Source organism: Heterodontus francisci, chromosome 17, assembly GCF_036365525.1.
Source record: "Heterodontus francisci isolate sHetFra1 chromosome 17, sHetFra1.hap1, whole genome shotgun sequence".
NCBI classification, from domain to species: domain Eukaryota; kingdom Metazoa; phylum Chordata; class Chondrichthyes; order Heterodontiformes; family Heterodontidae; genus Heterodontus; species Heterodontus francisci.
In genome coordinates, this window is record NC_090387.1 from 57,023,719 (window position 1) to 57,043,569 (window position 19,851).

General features: G+C 48.2%; 1 pseudogene; it reads left to right on the plus strand.

The window, feature by feature from the left end:
• Positions 1–621: 621 nt before the first annotated feature.
• LOC137378590 (putative nuclease HARBI1 pseudogene) lies at positions 622–1,983 on the plus strand (annotated as a pseudogene).
• Positions 1,984–19,851: the final 17,868 nt, after the last annotated feature.

The window sequence follows — 19,851 nt, forward strand, 5'->3', positions numbered from 1 at the left end:
CGCCACTCTGCAGACATGAAGGGAGGTGGGAGGGGGATGGTCTTACCGGGGGCACAACTTTGCAGACGTGTAGGGAGGTACTGCGTGCCCGCCCTCTGTAAAAGTTATCTGGTCTGTGCCATTGATTGTTTGTGTGAGTGAAGGAGCAATGGCACTCCAGTCACCCTGTATGTGGGGAGATTGCCAGAAACAGTAGGCGGATAAAGATTATCTGGCTGGTGGGTCAATCGATGCAGCTGTTGCAATCTGAATGTGCTCATGCTGTGCTACTCTTAGTAGGAGCTAAGACAGGCAGTGCCACGCCCCGCCACATAGTTGATGCATGAAAGCACCTGATGTACCAGTCAACATCAACCTCTGCCCTGTTAGGTACCTTCGAAGAAGTGAAGGAACCAAGTATAAGTGCATTTTACAGATGGAGATGTTTCACCCTATATTCATTGTTCCGCTTGTCGTGAGGATCCATATGTGGCGCAGGCAAAACCAGCAGGCAGGTGCAGCCCACGTCGAGGCCCCCAGTCATGAGCAGCAGCAGCCCCCAAGGAGAGCTCGCCACTATAGAACACCGTGCATCTACAGGTCCCGCAGATATCAGAGCGCCTGTGTCAGAGGTGACTGTGGATGTCAAGAGAGGCGGTCACTCATCTCTGTTCCCTGCTTAACAATGACCTGCAGCCCATGGGACTCGGTGGACATCCTATGCCTGTGGCCCTCAAAACGACAGCGGCTCTTAACTTCTACGCCTCTGCATCATTTCAGGGGCCCAACGGAGACATTTGTGAGGTCACACAGTCAGCAGTGCACTGCTGCAACAGGGAGGACACCGATGCCCTGTACCGGAAGGCTGGTGACTACGTCTGCTTCACGACGGATCCTGGGAACCAGGCCCAGAGGGCCATCGGTTTCGGCTCCATGGCAGGATTCCCACAGGTGCAAGGGGTCATAGACTGCACCCATGTGGCCATCAAGGCTCTCACTGGGCGACCAGCTGCATATGTAAACTGTAAGGGATTCCACTCAATCAACGTACAGCTGTTATGTGATCATCGGAAGTGCTTCATGCAGATTTGTGCCTGCTTTCCAGGCAGCTGCCATAATGCCTTCATCTTGCGCCAGTCCCAGGTGCTGTTGCTGTTCACTGAACTGGCTCAGATGGAGCGGTGGCTTCTTGGAGACAAGGGCTACCCCTTGCAGACATGGCTCCTGACGCCGGTGAAAAACCCCAGCACTGCTGCAGAGGAGAGATACAACACCAGCCACGGAGCTACAAGAGCCACCATTGAGCAGGCGATCTGCATGTTGAAAATGTGCTTCTGCTGCCTGGATAGATTGGGTGGTGCCCTGCAGTACAAGCTGGAAAGGGTAGCTCGTATCATTGCTGTTTGCTGTGCTCTGCACAACTACGCACTTAGTATGGGGGAGGCCTTGCAGGATGAGGAGACTCCTCCTCGGACGATGAGGACACTGAGGACGCTGAGGACTTACAGCAAGAAAGGCACATGGGAGGGCATCCGGGCGCCACGCGCAGGGTGAGCAGCGAGCAAGGGATGCACGGAAACGCCTTATTGATCAAAGGTTCTCCACTCCATAGGAACCACCATGTGCTCTGCAAGCCACACAGCACCCTCGTTCACCTGTTGTGCAGCACCCCGCATCTGCAACATCTTTGTCTCCACCATTACTGGGAGCAGCAAACTGAGCCATTGTCCATGTTACTGTATCTGTGGAGACACACATGAATAATACTGGCATGTCAATGATGTTATTCCATACATTGGCAGTTCTGAAAGGCCAATGATGTAAAGGGATGAGACATGATTGGTACATGCTGGCACACATCATTCACACAGTAAAACGACACACATGTTTAGTGATATACTTATTTACATTGTTGTGGCATCCGTGCATTCCCATTTGTGTCAGAGTTTTTTTAACCGCTTGCGAGTGCTCGTTCGCGGTGCCACCTCTGCATTAGCAGCCTGACTGGAGGGGGGCTGCTGATCAGATTGCCCTTTGGCTGTGGATGACTTTAGCAGTTGTCCTCTGTGTTCACGAGGCCTGGAGAGCCCCGGCTAGCTGGGGAAATCCTGTGTCAGCGCAGAACTGTCCTCAGATGTCGTGGCTGCTGGAGCTTGACTCAACAGCGGAGGGGCGGATAGGCTGGCTTCCATATTGGAATCACCTTGAGGGGCGACCCCAGAATAGGCACGCAGGCTTGCCTCCTCCATCTCAGGGCTCATTTGAACCCCTCTGCTCTCCTGGGAAGGACCAGGGGCAGGGACAGTTTCTGTGCCCCTGGTCCCTCTTTCGCCTAGCCACTGCTTATTGGATGTCATGGCTGCAGCGAGGGATTGCAGGTCAGCACGTATTAATTGATACTGGCTCACCAAGAGGGCCGCCGCCATCTCAATGAATGATGCCAGGCGCTCGTATGCCTGGGACATGGGAGCTTCCATGGCCTGGATGGACACCCCCATCATCTGCTCAAGGCTGTGGAACTCTGCCAGATGTTGCCATGACTGCTGCAGCAGCTCCAGCCTGCCCTGTGCTGCTGACAACAGAGGATCATCAGTAGTCTGGGGCTCAGCATGGGCATGGCCATTTACAGCCATCTAACTGTCAGGGGCCTCGGCTGTCTCAGCCTCAGTCAGCTGCTCGGGCACGTGTGCAGTGCTCTCACCAGCTTGTGACTCAGACTTTAAGGCCAAATGGATACCCACCGAGGTGACTGTACCTGCTCTTGTGGAAGGGCATAAGATGCTGCTTCCTCAGAGGATGCTTCTTCCTCCGAGTTGTGGATGTATCGTGGGCCACCGGAATCGATTCAGAACATTGACCTGGAAGAGCACACTGTCAGTCTTGATGTTGCGCATGTCACAATTATAACAGCATTGTATCACACAGCAACAGTTTCTCAGTGATCATTGTTTATATCAAGTGGACGTATGTTCACCCAGGACCCCGAGTCTACTTCACCGAATGAGCGTTCCATATGGCTAGCTGCTATCTCCAGGGCCTCCTCCTCAGTGTCTGAAAGCCTCCTCATGTCTGGCACTCTTCCACTGGTACGACTGGCCTCCCTTGCATTGTGGGCCCTCTTCGCCTGGAGGAACAAGGAGGCAGATATTAAGTGTGGCAGATCAACACCATGACACACGTCGCAAGAGGGGTGTTGGGCATAAAGGTGGGGGATGCTTGGTGTGCAGTACTGAGTAAGCCACTCATGTAGATGCCATGCTCTGAGCAGCAGACAAGGATAAGTTCTATCTTCCATTCTTCCATTCTTGTCACATCTTTCCTCCCTGCCCAACCTTTGGCATGGCAGTGGCACACCTGTTCCACTCTTTGTGGGCATACCCAGGTTCTGACCCAATCACGCCTGATGGCCCCACGGCTTCTGATCTCCTCTGCCATCTCCAGCCAGGCTGCATTTATCAGGAGGGAGGGCCTCTTCTCGCCATCGCTGGGAAAGAGGACCTCCCACCTTGCCCGCACAGCCTGGAGGAGAGTGGGCATGAAGGCATCACTGAACGGTGGGGCCACCCTGGAACGCCCCTCTGGCGCCATCTTCAAACTTTTGGGATGACCACACAGAGATCAGTCTTCTGCAGACAAGGAGTTCTCTCAGTAGCTTTGTTCTGGCAGTGGAAGCTTCACTGATGTGCTAGCTGCCCTTTAAACAGGGCCCTGGCACCTGATGCTCACCGGCGCCAGAAATCCTGCCCCTCCACATCATTTTGGGGGGTGGGGGGCATTGTGTCACATCTATTATAATGAGCCATGCGATATTTTAATGATCCACCACGCTAAATATTGCATTGATTCTGCGACGGGCAGTCTGGGCGGGAGGCCCACCATTTTTAAAGATCGCTGTCAGCCTGTGTGTGAGAGAGACTTGGAGGGAGATGCAGCATGGCTTCAGAAGAGTCACAGAGACGTATGTAAAGCTGTATATCATTAGAATGTAATAAAAGAGTTAATGTTCAAACTACTGAAGACTCAATAATGTCTCTTAGCTATATTAACCAAATATACTAAGATGCAGCAGACTAACCAAACATACAAAAGACATCTCAACTTTGGGGCTAGGAGGTCTATTATTCCTCATGGAAGTACCTCTTTTGTCAGGGAATGATGGAGTGGCAATTGGTTTCAGCTGTGGCACCATTTGCCATCCTTCAGTTCTGCTCTTAGGCTGAAGAAGCAAGTGTAATGGGGAAGGGGAAATTGAGGTGAGTTCAGAAAAAGGTGTGTGTGTGAGTTGCAGGGGGGGGTTGCGTATGTAGAAGGGGAAAACAATAAAAAAAGTTAGCCAATGCAGAAATAACAGATATAAATAATATGGAAAAAAATAACTTTACTGGGCTTCTGTTGAGAAAAAAGAAGAAATGCAATGGGAGGGAAATGATCAGACTACTCATAATAAACAAAGTATTAGCTTATGGAACTCTTATCACGTAAGAGATCTTTAGCTGCTGTGCGCAAATGCCCTGAAGCACATACTGTCCTCTTCCGTAGCCTTTTCCACAGCCAGTTCTGTTGTAAAGTTTGATGATGAAGTCTTAAAAGCAGTTTGATCTACTCCTGAAGGGCCCTGTCAAGGGTCAAATGACTCATAAATGAGGGAAGAGTGACATAAACCCATCAACCTGTAGCATTAATGCAACACAACACTTGCCAATTATTGAACAGTGTAGAAACTAAGTACGTTTGTTCGGTTTTTCAATGCCTTACTTCTAATTGAGTGTTTCACCCATAAATATAGAAATGTGCAATGTCAGTTAGACCAATGGTAAACATTACAATTTGTGTTTATGCTAAAGGTTAGCCTTAAAATTTACTCTGTGCAGCATATAAAGGAAGATAAATGTGAAAGCATGTTTTTACTGTTGTGGTCCATGAAATACATTGACTGCTAATAGAAGAATTTAAATTTAATGGAGGGGAGGGGAGGGTGATTGTTGAGTATTATGTTAAAAGCATCAAAAATATTGAATAGTTTGAAAAGTTCAGTTAAAATGGGAAATGAAGCTGTAATGAGCCTTGGGCCCTGAAAAGTTACGTGTTTGATCCCTAGTTTGTGCTGATCTCAGCCAATTTGGAGGTAATGACACTAAAATGGGCCTCGAGGTCCTCATGTTATGGGGAGGGGGGACAATCGTCCAGAGTTCCTGCTGCTAATGGCAATCCAGTGACCCCTGCTGGAAGTGTGCGTGTGTGGACATTGGACAGAGGGTTGGGGTTTTGCTGTTCTGCCCCTGTGGTTGAATAGTTTGCTGGCAGGTTTTGGAGGACTGTTTGTACCCAATGATACATTACCCCAGCAAGCAGTCAAATTCCTTTGGGGGAGGGGAGAGAGAAGATTGGATGAGGGGACGTGACAATAAATTCTAGCCAAATTATGAATAAACCCATAAAAGATAAAAAATTATCTTCAGAAAATGACCAATGTACTTTCAAGGCTAGTTTTGGAAGGTTGTGACCTAATAGCCTATTGAGGCTAGGATTTCATCAAAACCTCTGCAGCTCAATATGACAAAGGCAAAGAGAGGATAACATTATATTGGCTTTCATCTGTTACAATGGGAACAAAAAATAAAGTTGTATGTCATTCATCTGTCCCTTTTCCCCTTTCTCTATCTTCTTTGCTACTTTTGTTGCTATCTCCACTTTCTGCTTATAGCACTTGGCTTTCTACATAAGAATAAAGAGTTTGAAGGAAGCTTACAACAATCAATTGAACTGTTCCCACATCGTGACAAACAGATTTGAGTATCATCCACGCCTTTAGGGAAAAGCTGCTAAGTGACAGGAAAAGCCAGTTTTTTTAACTGCAGCAAGATTTCATTACAACTGCAGTGGTATTAAATGAGTTGCTGTGGGTCCGAGTTGCATTCCGTAGTCCAAAGTGGTAGGAACAACTTGAGGAGCAGAAATGAGTTTTGTTCTTTGATCTGGTGTCACAATCCCTAAGTAAAACTCACTTGAGGCAGGATAGAAAGATGAAACTTTGCTTGGTTTAGCTTCCACCTGGTGTATCACTTGAGTTAGGCCTATTAGTCTGACCTGGTGAGACAGGCATGTCAAGCTGTACTTTGAGATCACATGTAGATGGATTCAGACTGCTGTTTTCACAGAACTGTGTGAACACTTTGCAAAACTATCAGCTTCCTTGTCGTATAAATGGATATGACATTTTTTTCTCCGGAATCATGGGTAAACAAAGAAATTTGCATCCTGCCAAAAAACAAAGTAAAGTGAATAATGAGCCCAACTTGTCTTCAACTGACACTAAAGGATTTTGCTGAAGTTTGAAAAAAAACATTGTCATTGCAAATCTAATCTGTTCATGGAACTGTCGTACTGCAACAACATAAAAAGGTAACTGTTGACGTGTATCTGTTATAATCTTTATTCCAGTTTCTTAGACTCATTTAAAAACCTGGGTGTTAACTCTTTGCTGTCCCTAGGTCACTTTGTACCCAATGTACCCAATGTCACCCTCATCCTGATGACCACCTTTGTGTGTGGCTGCATCAAGCCGTGTGTAGAGCCCCAGTACGCAAACAAGTGTCACTACATGCTGAGGTTCTATCTGTCCCCAGTGTTGCGAAGGATGGCCCTGGCCACATTACCACGGAACGCTCCATCCAGTTGGACCATGCTGTACCACCTATCCTTCGTGGAAAAGTTTCTGCAGAAAAACACCTTTGACCACCAATCCATCAGGCTGTGGTCTGCATGGAATGTCCTCAAGGCCCTACGGGAAAAGGAGATGGTGGATCCTGTCAGATGGTTCCCTCAGCAGACTGCCAAAGTCATTTGGCAGAATGCCTCATCACCAGAACTTTCAAACAAGCACCGGGATGTAGCTTGGCTGGTGGTGAGAAGGGCCCTCCCCATCAGATACTTCCTGCACGCCTGGAGTCTCACCCCCTCCGCACACTGTCCTTGAAGTGGCTGTGGTGGGTAAGAGACTGTTGCCCACCTCCTTCTGGAATGTGTCTTTGCAAAGCAGGTGTGGAAAGAGATGCAGGGGTTTTTGTCGAGGTTCATCCCAAGCAGCTCTGTAACACAGGAGTCTGTGCTCTACGGGCTGTTCCCAGGAACACACACCGAGATAAACATCAACTGCTGCTGGAGGACCATCAATTCAGTGAAAGACACTCTTTGGTCTGCCCGAAACTTGTTGGTCTTCCAGCGCAACGAGTTTTCCACGACCGAGTGTTGCAGACTGGCACATTCCAAGGTCCAGGACTATCTGCTAAGGGACGCACTAAAGCTTGGGGCAGCCGCGGCAAAGGCTCAATGGAGAAAGACCACTGTGTAAGGTCCCCCCACCAAGGTGAACTGAGGGGCTGGACCCATGGGAAACCCCTAGGGCTGTATCCAGAAAATATGGGTTTGCTGCAAAATGTACATGGCATGTAAAATGAAATGGAAGGGTTGTGAGGCAACTCACTCCTGTAATGAAGGAAACTAATCTCCTTTGCACTCTTTGTATTGTCAATTTGGTGCTGTCTTGAACTGTTTTGTAATGTATTTTTTACAGGTTTTTATGAATAAAGTAAATTTTGGAAAAAAAAACTTTGTCCATCATAAAAGCTGGATATTTGAAGACACTTCTCTGGGAATGAATGTATTAAAGCAGCAGTGACAACAACAGATTATAGTTGTTATCAGCCGTTCTATGTATTTTCATTATTTTGGACAGCAATTCAAATAAAATAATTAGAATATGTTTTTATTTTTGTTTCCTCTGCTGTCTTCCACCATTGTGTTTCTATTATCAGGAAGGACAGGATGATTGAGGACGATCATATTCATGACCCTGCTCAGTACCCTTCTTCAACAACAGCAAGATGTTGCATTTGTATATCGCCTTTCATGTGTAAAATATCACAAGATGCTTCACAGCAGCGTTAGCAAACAAAATTTGACGCCAAGCCACATAAGGAGACATTAAGACTGGTGACCAAAAGTCCAGTCAAAGAAGTAGGTTTGAAAAAGAGTCTTAAAGCAGGAAAGCAAGGTAGAGAGGCAGAGAGGTTTAGGAAGAGAATTCCAGAGGTTAGGGCCGAGGCAGCTGAAGACATGGCCACCAATTGTGGAGCGCATAAAATTGGGGGCGTGCAAGAGGCCAGAATTGGAGGAGTGCAGAGATCTTGGAGGGTTGTAGGGCTGAAGGAGGTTATAGAGATAGGAAGGGGTGAAGTCATGGAGGGATTTGAAATTAAGGATGGGAATTTTAACATTAGTGAGCCAATATGAGATCTCTACTTAGTTGAAAACTAGTGAAATGCAAACATTGAGGGCAGGCAAAATAGAATAGCAGTCAACAGGGTTCCCATGCAATTTTTTTTTTGGGTGGTGGGATAGGGGAAGCAACTCTTATATTTGCATAAGGAGCAATGGTGAGGGCATCCAAAACAAGGGCGGCACAGTGGCGCAGTGGTTAGCACCGCAGCTTCACAGATCCAGGGACCCGGGTTCGATTCCGGGTACTGCCTGTGTGGAGTTTGCAAGTTCTCCCTGTGTCTGCGTGGGTTTTCTCCGGGTGCTCCGGTTTCCTCCCACAAGCCAAAAGACTTGCAGGTTGATAGGTAAATTGGCCATTATAAATTGTCACTAGTATAGGTAGGTGGTAGGGAAATATAGGGACAGGTGGGGATGTTTGGTAGGAATATGGGATTAGTGCAGGATTAGTATAAATGGGTGGTTGATGTTCGGCACAGACTCGGTGGGCCGAAGGGCCTGTTTCAGTGCTGTATCCCTAATCTAATCTAATCAAGGGTAATTGTTAGCATTACCCCTGGGACGGGGCAGTGGCCAAGGCAGCTGCTAAATTTAGCATAAGATCAGAACGGCTGTTAGGCCAAAATGTCAAGCACAGTAATGGACTACAGATTTTTGAACAGTGGACAATGCATCATAACTGTTATAAATAAACTGCATAATTTATACTTTTTATCCTGCTAAATCTGAGGAAATAAATTTGTAAAATCCACGCACATCAAAGTTTACAGGGTAGATTTTTAGCATGTTGTGATGAACTGGGACTCAGTGCCTACAAGGGTGGTGGAAGGGGAGACAATTAATGATTTCAAAGTGAAATTGGATGGGCACTTGAGGGAAATAAACTTGCAGGGCTACAGAGATAGAGTGGGGGAATGGGACTGACTGGGTTGATCTACAGAGAGCTGACATGGACTCAATAGGCTGAATGGCCTGCTTCTGTGCTGTAATGACTCTTTGGGCTGAATTTTGCAGCTAGGCCCCAGGTCTTACCGTTGAGAGTGGAAGCTATTTTTTGGCAGCCAGCCAATTAAAAGTTGGTAGGTGCAGCGTCAACCGTTAAGACAGCGGAGGCGGGCAGAGAGATGGTGGAGGGGTTGTGCAGTCACACCAAGGCAATTGTTGGTGCCATATTTAAAGGGCTTCCAGCACTCAGTACCATGGAGACCGCCAGGACATCTGCAGAAGGAACGGAAATTGGCAGAGACAATGGGCTGGATTTTATTTTCCCACTGCCAGGAGTGGTGGCGGGCGAAAAAATGGCTGCCCACACGCACGGGCCATGCATTGCCACGCAGGGCGGCTGCCTCTCCCCCCTCCCGCCCACACCACCAATCATGTGGCAGGGGCGGCCTCGGCAACACAGTGAACGGCATCAGTTGTGTCTGTGCAGGCGCTGGCACCATTTTTGAAGGGCTGCCAGCCCTGCTCAGAGAATGTAGAACTGCCCCCATTTCCCACCCCATCCCCCCACTCACCCATTACCCTAAAAATAAACGTTTGGCCGTCTCCGCCCACCCTCCCACCAATACATTGAAATTGCAGAGTTGACCCGTCTCCCCCTATCCCAACTGCACAAAGTGCAGAGGTCACCCCACCTCCCGCCACACTAAAAATGCAGTGTTGACCCTGTTTCCCACCCCAACAACAACAACACTAAAAATGCTCTGATTCCCCCGTTCCCCACCTCACTGGCGCCAGCTTTCCCTGGACAGGCAAGTGAAGGTGTGTGATTGCCGCCCGTCACACTGAAGATCTGGATCCAACAGTAAGATTGCGGGGAATTGGATTTAAACGTTTGCATAATGTTAATTTCAATATTTAAACGCTGGTCCTGTCACTGAGCGGCATGGAGGGGCTGCCACAGAGCCTCACCGCCGCTGGGAAGATCAGGCCCAGCAATTCCAGCATCAGGCGCAGTGGTGGGCCACTGAGATCTTCTGGTGCCCACCCCCCACTCCCCCCAATGGCTGAAGGAAGGACCCGGGTGGCTCCATAGTTGAGCAATGCCACCCTGCAGACTCTCTTCCAGGCTGCAAGGACAAGGCGGTAGATCCTCTTTGCCAGGATCGGGACAAGGAAAACCAGCTTGACTGACCAAGCAAGCCTGGACAGAGATTGCAGAGGAGGTCAGCAGGCGTGGGGTCACACCCAGGACCTGGCTCCAGTGCCGCAGTCAAGTCAATGACCATATTCGTTCTGCCAAGGTGAGTACTCCATACCTCTTTTCCCTTTGGGGCTTACATGTGGCAATGTGAGAGAGTGAGTTTGGTGGAGAGGGAGTGACCACCCAGTCGGTGGCAATGGGGTCAGGTAGCAGCATATCCTGTCAGAGGCATGGCAGCATCTCAGTGAGAGGCGCCCGTCTGTGATTGCTGACTCCAGCAAGGTTCCTTGAGAGTGGCTGCATGCAGGAAGCATTCGTGTGCCCCCATCATGGACAGCTGGGCTGCCACCAGCATAGGCGTGTGCTTGTCTTCGTAGGGTAACTAACAGCGGTCAACTTTGTGCTGGCAGGAAAAGACAGCCCATAAAGTTAAGGAATGGGCCAAGATGGGTAGAGGGATTCAATACCTGGCCATCCTAATTCCGAAGGAGGAAGAGGTGTTGGAATTGGCAGGGCAGCATGGGGACTGCTCCATTGCAAATGGCGAGACAGGAGTGCAGACACAAGAAAGTGAATGGCCAAGTACATAGGCACAAGGAAGCCTCTGGAACACACAAGGCACTGTGTTCATTTATCGAACACTGGACACATGGAGCTGCATACCAGGAGTAGTTGGAAGAATGCAATGGGAAGTGCATAACTCTTTAATCTATCTTTTCTCTCATGCGGATCAGGCAGAAGAGCAGAGCACAGCAGTGACCAGGGGACAACCCCCCCATCTCTGATGTGAAGGAGGGGACCTCAGAGGATGCACCATCACATCATCCCCCTGCACCTTCCACCAGTGCAGATACTTTCACATTGGTGGGTGCCCATTCGGCGAAGATTCAGAATCACAGCCTGCTGAGCACAGCACAGACGCGCCTGAGCAGCTGACAGAGCTGTGACCGGTGAGGCCACAGACACTCAGAGGACTGTCAGAGGCCAGTGTGATGTTCAGCCCCAGGCTGATGATGTGCCCCTGTAGGCATTGGCAAGGCGGAAAATGCTGGAGCTGCAGTGTCAGGTAAGGGAACATCTGGCAGAGCTTCCAGAGGGTATGCACACCTTCGCACGGACAGTGGAGGAATCCATCCAGGCCTTGAGTGATACCATGTCTCTGGTATGTGTGTGCATGGCTTCCTCCATGCAGAGACTGGTGGCCCTCATGGAGAGCCAGATCCAGCAAACCACTCAGTGTATGCTGGAGATTCATGTAGACCTGCATGCCATCACTTCATCCATGAGCTCTATGCAGCAGTGGCAAGGCGAGTGGTGGATGTGGCCCTTGGAGTCACCATCAGGTCTTCATTCTTCTCAGATCAACATGGAGGTACAAATATGCCTTTGAAGGGGGGAGCAGCTGACCTCTGCATCTGGGAGCTCCTCTCAGGATGCTCCTGGTGAGGATAGTGGCTCCTCAGCCTCCTCAGTCCCAGAGACACCAGTGCTTCTATTCTTTATCCCAGAATAAAATATATCTTCCAGGTTTCTTTAAAATACAACAAAATTATCAGTTTATTATCAAACAAGACTTATCCAGTAACGAAGCAAAGCATTAACACACAGATTCCCCACATACATACTCACACATACACAGAAAAAAATACAGAAATTCTCTCTGCAGAGGTCTGTTACAAAAAAAGACAACAAAAAAGAATACTTTGGCCAAATACTTGCTAATTTTTGAAGAAAAAAAGAGAAGATATGGAAGAAAGTCAGTTGTCCCTTTTGGTCTGGTGCTTGGGTACATGGAGACGGGTCACTGGGATCTGTTCTAAAGCAGTTCTTTTCAGGTGGCATTGAGAATTATTCTGGCAGGTTTTTCCAGCTTCTCAGGAGAGATGCAGTACTAGGGATTTTAGCTCTCCCACACTGGATCTTTGCAGGGTTTCTTCAAAGAGGTAGAGAAAGAGGTGAGCTGGGTGGTTTATTTTCCTTGGCAGGCAAAACACCTACTATCTTCAAAACAGTTCACACCTCAACTGGCTTGAAAACAATATTTAAACCCCAAAACCTCCTGACCTCCATAAACCTTGAAATGTGGCTTCTCTGTAAATATCTTCCCCAGGTCACCAAGGTTCTGTTGTTTATTGAGCTTAAAGCACATGATTTCCAGCAAAGGTTGTTTTCAAACAACATCTCAATGTCCTTTCAGTGAACTTTCTACAACAAAGCAAAGTCCAGCATTTATGAAATCTTCAACCTTCCAATTAATCCATCTCCACAATTTAAATGAGTCCTCAAAAAATACTTAACAAAAAATATAGAAGCATCTTCTTCACACCTCCATCTTTGGAGGAATGAGACACCATTTTTAAATGTGTTTCATTACAAAGGGTGAAAAAAACAGAAGATGAAAAAAATTCGAACACATTTACACACTTTCATTTGCTCTTTACCTGTAACTAATACAGCTCTGCTTTGGATCATCAGTCCAGAGTGTCTGCAGCCACGGCATGCGGTAAGTCCATTGAGGTGAAGAAGGAGCTGCGGGACCCGAGAGAAGTCCTGTGAAAAGGTGCCCCGAACACCCAAAACATCCACGAACGGCCCCCCCGGCCGCAACTTCAAAGCGCCCGCGGGAGATGGCTCGGAGAGCATCTGCAGCGCACTGTCGGCAATGCTGCATGCCTTTATTTAAACCACTGCAAAAAAAAAAAACCCTTCGCAAATGTAATCACCTCTAAGTCTGCCAAATGATGCTTCACCTCCCGAAGGACGTGGATGAGCTTTCCGGACGTCGATGGTGGGCACTGAGGAAATGGCTTATTACCTGTACCAGATTCCACCCCCCCCTCCCCCCCCCTTTACCCCCCTTCCACCCCCCCCCACCCCCGTCCCCTTCCCTGCTCCACCCTCTCAGCTCACCCCCTCACAACCCCGTCCCAGCCCGCCCCCCCCTCGCACCATCTTCACCCCGCACCCCCTTCCCCTGCACCCCCCCCCCCACCCCCTCCCTCTACCCCTCCCCCTTGCATCCCCTCCTCCCACCGGCACCATCCAACACCTGTGTAGGGGCCCCAACAACCCCACTGCCTTGTGGGCGTCTCGGGAGAGACCAAGGCTAAGGGAGTAAACCCTAACAGAAAATCCGGAGCGGAACCCCGTAGGCGGTCATGTGTCACCTTTGGCATGTTTCCGGCAGTTCCTGCAGCCATACTGGTGCCAAACGTCGTGTCCTGCACTCCTTTGGACCCCAGCAGAAAGGCCGAGAGGGGGGTTTTGACGACTGGGCAACTCTCAACCTCCATAAATTTGCCCAGGCATGCGCCATGGAGAGGTCACTCCATAGTTGCCTCACAGCGACTAAAACAACACGGAAGGCAGCAGTTACGGGTTATAAGTCCAGATAAATTGGCGTAGAAACTGGGCGCCACGGGTTGCCTTTGTCGGTGGGAGAGGTCATTGCACCTCACTGGACAGCTACCGCCCGCCTCAAACCGGGCAGCCCCCGGTCAATAAGGTTCTGTCCCGCCACAGTCTGCCTGCTTCAATGGGTGCTTGGAGCTCAGGGTCATTGCCCGAAAGGTGGACTGATACACCGCACCAAACAACATGAAAAAAGGAAAGAAGGTACCAGCCCTTCGCTTTGCAAGCTGGAACGTCAGAACTATGTGTCCTGGCCTGTCGGAAGACCTTACACAAATCAACGATTCTCGGAAGACCGCCATCATTAACAACGAGCTCAGTAGATTCAATGTGGACATTGCAGCACTTCAGGAGACTCGCCTCCCCGCGAGTGGCTCTCTAGCAGAGCAAGACTACACCTTCTTCTGGCAGGGCAGGGATCCTGAAGAACCAAGACAGCATGGAGTGGGCTTCGCCATCAGAAACTCCTTGCTCAGCATGATAGAGCCTCCCTCAAATGGCTCGGAACGCATACTGTCCATCCGACTGCTCACCACCTCTGGTCCAGTACACCTACTCAGCATCTATGCTCCAACACTCTGCTCCGCACCTGAAGCTAAAGACCAGTTCTATGAACAACTCCATAACATCATTAGCAGCATCCCCAACACCGAACACCTATTCCTGCTGGGGGACTTTAATGCCAGGATTGGGGCCGACCATGACTCATGGCCCTCCTGCCTTGGGCGCTATGGCGTTGGAAGGATGAATGAGAACGGGCAGAGACTGCTTGAGTTGTGTACCTATCATAACCTCTGCATCACCAACTCGTTCTTTCACACTAAACCCTGTCACCAGGTTTCATGGAGGCACCCAAGATCACGTCGTTGGCACCAGCTAGACCTCATTGTCACAAGGCGAGCCGCCTTAAACAGTGTTCAAATCACACGCAGCTTCCACAGTGCGGACTGCGACACCGACCACTCCCTGGTGTGCAGCAAGGTTAGACTCAGACCAAAGAAGTTGCATCATTCCAAGCAGAAGGGCCACCCGCGCATCAACACGAGCAGAATTTCTCACCCACAGCTGTTACAAAAATTTCTAAATTCACTTGTAACAGCCCTTCAAAACACTCCCACAGGGGATGCTGAGACCAAGTGGGCCCACATCAGAGACGCCATCTATGAGTCAGCTTTGACCACCTACGGCAAAAGTGCGAAGAGAAATGCAGACTGGTTTCAATCTCATAATGAAGAGCTGGAACCTGTCATAGCCGCTAAGCGCATTGCACTTTTGAACTACAAGAAAGCCCCCAGCGATTTAACATCCGCAGCACTTAAAGCAGCCAGAAGTACTGCACAAAGAACAGCTAGGCGTTGCGCAAACGACTACTGGCAACACCTATGCAGTCATATTCAGCTGGCCTCAGACACCGGAAACATCAGAGGAATGTATGATGGCATGAAGAGAGCTCTTGGGCCAACTATCAAGAAGATCACCCCCCTCAAATCTAAATCGGGGGACATAATCACTGACCAACGCAAACAGATGGACTGCTGGGTTGAGCACTACCTAGAACTGTACTCCAGGGAGAATGCTGTCACTGAGACTGCCCTCAATGCAGCCCAGCCTCTACCAGTCATGGATGAGCTGGACATACAGCCAACCAAATCGGAACTCAGTGATGCCATTGATTCCCTAGCCAGCGGAAAAGCCCCTGGGAAGGACAGCATTACCCCTGAAATAATCAAGAGTGCCAAGCCTGCTGTACTCTCAGCACTACATGAACTGCTATGCCTGTGCTGGGACGAGGGAGCAGTACCCCAGGACATGCGCGATGCCAACATCATCACCCTCTATAAAAACAAAGGTGACCGCGGTGACTGCAACAACTACCGTGGAATCTCCCTGCTCAGCATAGTGGGGAAAGTCTTTGCTCGAGTCGCTCTAAACAGGCTCCAGAAGCTGGCCGAGCGCGTCTACCCTGAGGCACAGTGTGGCTTTCGTGCAGAGAGATCGACTATTGACATGCTGTTCTCCCTTCGTCAGATACAGGAGAAATGCCGTGAACAACAGATGCCCCTCTACATTGCTTTCATTGATCTCACCAAAGCCTTTGACCTCGTCAGCAGACGTGGTCTCTTCAGACTACTAGAAAAGATCGGATGTCCACCAAAGCTACTAAGTATCATCACCTCATTCCATGACAATATGAAAGGCACAATTCAACATGGTGGCTCCTCATCAGAGCCCTTTCCTATCCTGAGTGGTGTGAAACAGGGCTGTGTTCTCGCACCCACACTTTTTGGGATTTTCTTCTCCCTGCTGCTTTCACATGCGTTCAAATCCTCTGAAGAAGGAATTTTCCTCCACACAAGATCAGGGGGCAGGTTGTTCAACCTTGCCCGTCTAAGAGCGAAGTCCAAAGTACGGAAAGTCCTCATCAGAGAACTCCTCTTTGCTGACGATGCTGCTTTAACATCTCACACTGAAGAATGCCTGCAGAGTCTCATCGACAGGTTTGCGTCTGCCTGCAATGAATTTGGCCTAACCATCAGCCTCAAGAAAACGAACATCATGGGGCAGGATGTCAGAAATGCTCCATCCATCAATATTGGCGACCACGCTCTGGAAGTGGTTCAAGAGTTCACCTACCTAGGCTCAACTATCACCAGTAACCTGTCTCTAGATGCAGAAATCAACAAGCGCATGGGTAAGGCTTCCACTGCTATGTCCAGACTGGCCAAGAGAGTGTGGGAAAATGGCGCACTGACACGGAACACAAAAGTCCGAGTGTATCAGGCCTGTGTCCTCAGTACCTTGCTCTACGGCAGCGAGGCCTGGACAACGTATGCCAGCCAAGAGCGACGTCTCAATTCATTCCATCTTCGCTGCCTTCGGAGAATACTTGGCATCAGGTGGCAGGACTATATCTCCAACACAGAAGTCCTTGAAGCGGCCAACACCCCCAGCTTATACACACTACTGAGTCAGCGGCGCTTGAGATGGCTTGGCCATGTGAGCCGCATGGAAGATGGCAGGATCCCCAAAGACACATTGTACAGCGAGCTCGCCACTGGTATCAGACCCACCGGCCGTCCATGTCTCCGTTATAAAGACGTCTGCAAACGCGACATGAAATCGTGTGACATTGATCACAAGTCGTGGGAGTCAGTTGCCAGCATTCGCCAGAGCTGGCGGGCAGCCATAAAGACAGGGCTAAATTGTGGCGAGTCGAAGAGACTTAGTAGTTGGCAGGAAAAAAGACAGAGGCGCAAGGGGAGAGCCAACTGTGCAACAGCCCCAACAAACAAATTTCTCTGCAGCACCTGTGGAAGAGCCTGTCACTCCAGAATTGGCCTTTATAGCCACTCCAGGCGCTGCTTCACAAACCACTGACCACCTCCAGGCGCGTATCCATTGTCTCTCGAGATAAGGAGGCCCAAAAGAAAGAAGAATACAGCTCTGCTTTGTATCATCTTTGCACTGAGATAACTCAAAGCAATGTTAGATTCTAGACAAAGCATAAAGCATCCTCAATTACATTGTGCTGCCCTACAATCTTTAAGTGATAAGGTTGCAATAGTAAACTCCATTGGAATAGTCTGGCCTTCTGGTTTTAAAATTTTTCCACAAAGCTAAGGGGTTATGATCAGTATATACCAGTGTCTCTCTGTAATGGTGGTGGACATAGACTTCAAAATACTTAAGAGCTAATAATAAGCCCAGGGTTTCTTTTTCCACTGTTGAATATCCTTTTTTGGTGTCAATTTAGCTTTTTCTAAAAGTATTCCAATGGCCTTTCTATGTCTGACTCATCGTCGTGTAATAGGACTGCACCGACCCTCCCAGATCACTAGCTTCATTTGCTACCTTGAAGAACTTAGTGAAATTTCAGCCTCTCAAAAGATGCTTGGCACTCCCCTGATCACACTACCTTAGTTTTCTTTTTTTGTAGCAAATCTGTCAGTGGAGCAGCTATAGTACTAAAATTTGGTACAAATTTGCAGTAGAAACCACACATCCCCAAAAACCTCACAATTTCTCACTTAGTCTTAGGGGTAGGGAACTCCACCAATGCTTATACTTTTGCTGTTCTTGGCAAAACTTGTCCTTGCCCTACTATATGCCCGAGGTATAGATTCTCGCTTTTGCAAATTCACTTTTGGCAAGGTTTATCACTAACTCAGCCGATTGTAGTTTTCTAAACAGAGCTTCTAGTTGTTCCAAGTGGTCCTTCCAAGTGTCACTGTATACCAGCACATCATCAAGATAAACCACACAATTAGGAACACTGGCTACCATTTGGTTCATTAGTCTCTGAAAAATGGCTGGGGCATTTTTGGCCTGAATGGCATCACCCGGCATTGGAAAAGACCATCTGGTGTGACAAAGGCCAGTATCCCTTTAACAAATATATTTTTGTAAAAAACGTGGCACTGCCCACTCTGTCAATACAGTCTTCCAAGCGAGGAATTGTGTAGGGGTCCGCCTCTGTTACTGCATTAACCTTTCTGTAGTCTGTGCAGAATCTAGTTGAACCGTCAGATTTAGGCATTAACACCACTGGAGAACTCCAGCTGCTTTGACTGGGTGCAATTAGGTGCCTTTCCAACATGTATTGGATTTCTGCTTTTACCTGCACCGGTTTCTCTTGACTTAAGCGATAAGGATATTGTTTTATAGGAAAGGATTTCCCTACATCCACATCATGTGTGGCTAAGGTTGTACATCCTGATTTTTCCCTACAGACTCCTTTAAATGCTGTGAGTAGCCTTGTTAGGTCTTCTCATTGTTCTGCATCTAAATGTGAAAGCACAGTGTCCAATCTCCCTAACAATTCAATATTAGCTGACCGGAGAGTAGGAGGTTCAATTGGAGAATTGTCTAGGTCTCCTTCTACCTCATCCTCACTATCCCTTTCATCCTTCACTTTCCCTACTACCTGACATACCTGTGCTTGCTTATCCTCCTCCCAGCAATGATATTGTTTCAACATATTGATATGATACAGCCAATTCTTTTCCCGGCAATCTGGAATGTCAATCAAATAATTTACTTTATCAATTCTTTGACCACTTTATATGGACCACTGAACCGTGCTTTCAGTGGTTCACCTTGCAAAGGCAGTAAGACTAATACCTCATTCCCTGGTTGAAATGTTCGGATCTTGGCATGCTTGTCTGCCCATTTCTTCATGGTTGTTTGGGAAGCTTTAAGATGTTCCTGAGCCACTTTACAGGCTCTCGTGAGCTGTTCCCGGAACATGGATACATAATCTAGCACAGAAGATTCATCCCTCTGTTCCAAAAACCTTTCTTTAATTAGTTTTAGAGGACCTCTTACCTCATGTCCATAAACTAATTCAAAAGGACTTAAACCACTAGACTCATTAGGTGAATCCCGTGTGGCAAACAAAAGAAATTCTAGCCCTTTATCCCAATCATGGAGATGTTCATGACTGTCTGCCCAGATCATCATTTTGAGGGTCTGATGGTACCGTTTTAAAGCTCCTTGTGTCTGTGAGTGGTATGCTGAAGACTTTAACTGTGTTATACCCGAATTATTCATAACTTCCTGGAAAATTTTAGACATAAAATTGGAACCTTGATCCGACTGAATCTCAATCATTAATCCATATCAAGTGAAGAACTGGATTAACTTCTCTACCACTACCTTAGTAGAAACTGTTCTCGAGGGAATGGCCTCTGGGAACCTAGTAGCCATATCCATAATAGTGAGTACATATTGGTGTCCTGCTTTTGTTTTAGGTAAACGTCCTACACAGTCTACCAACACCCTACTAAACGGTGCCCCAAAAATTAGTATGGGAATTAGAGGTGCCGGTTTTCTGGCAGGTTGTGGTTTTCCCACAATCTGGCACATATGGCATGCTTTACAAAACTGCAGCACGTCCTTGTAAAGACCTGGCCAGTAAAAATGTTGACTTATATGTGATTGGGTCTTCTGGATCCCTACATGTCCCACTATAGGAATTTCATGGGCTATCCTTAATATTACCTGGTGATACTTGGCTGGTACCACTATCTGGTGAACTA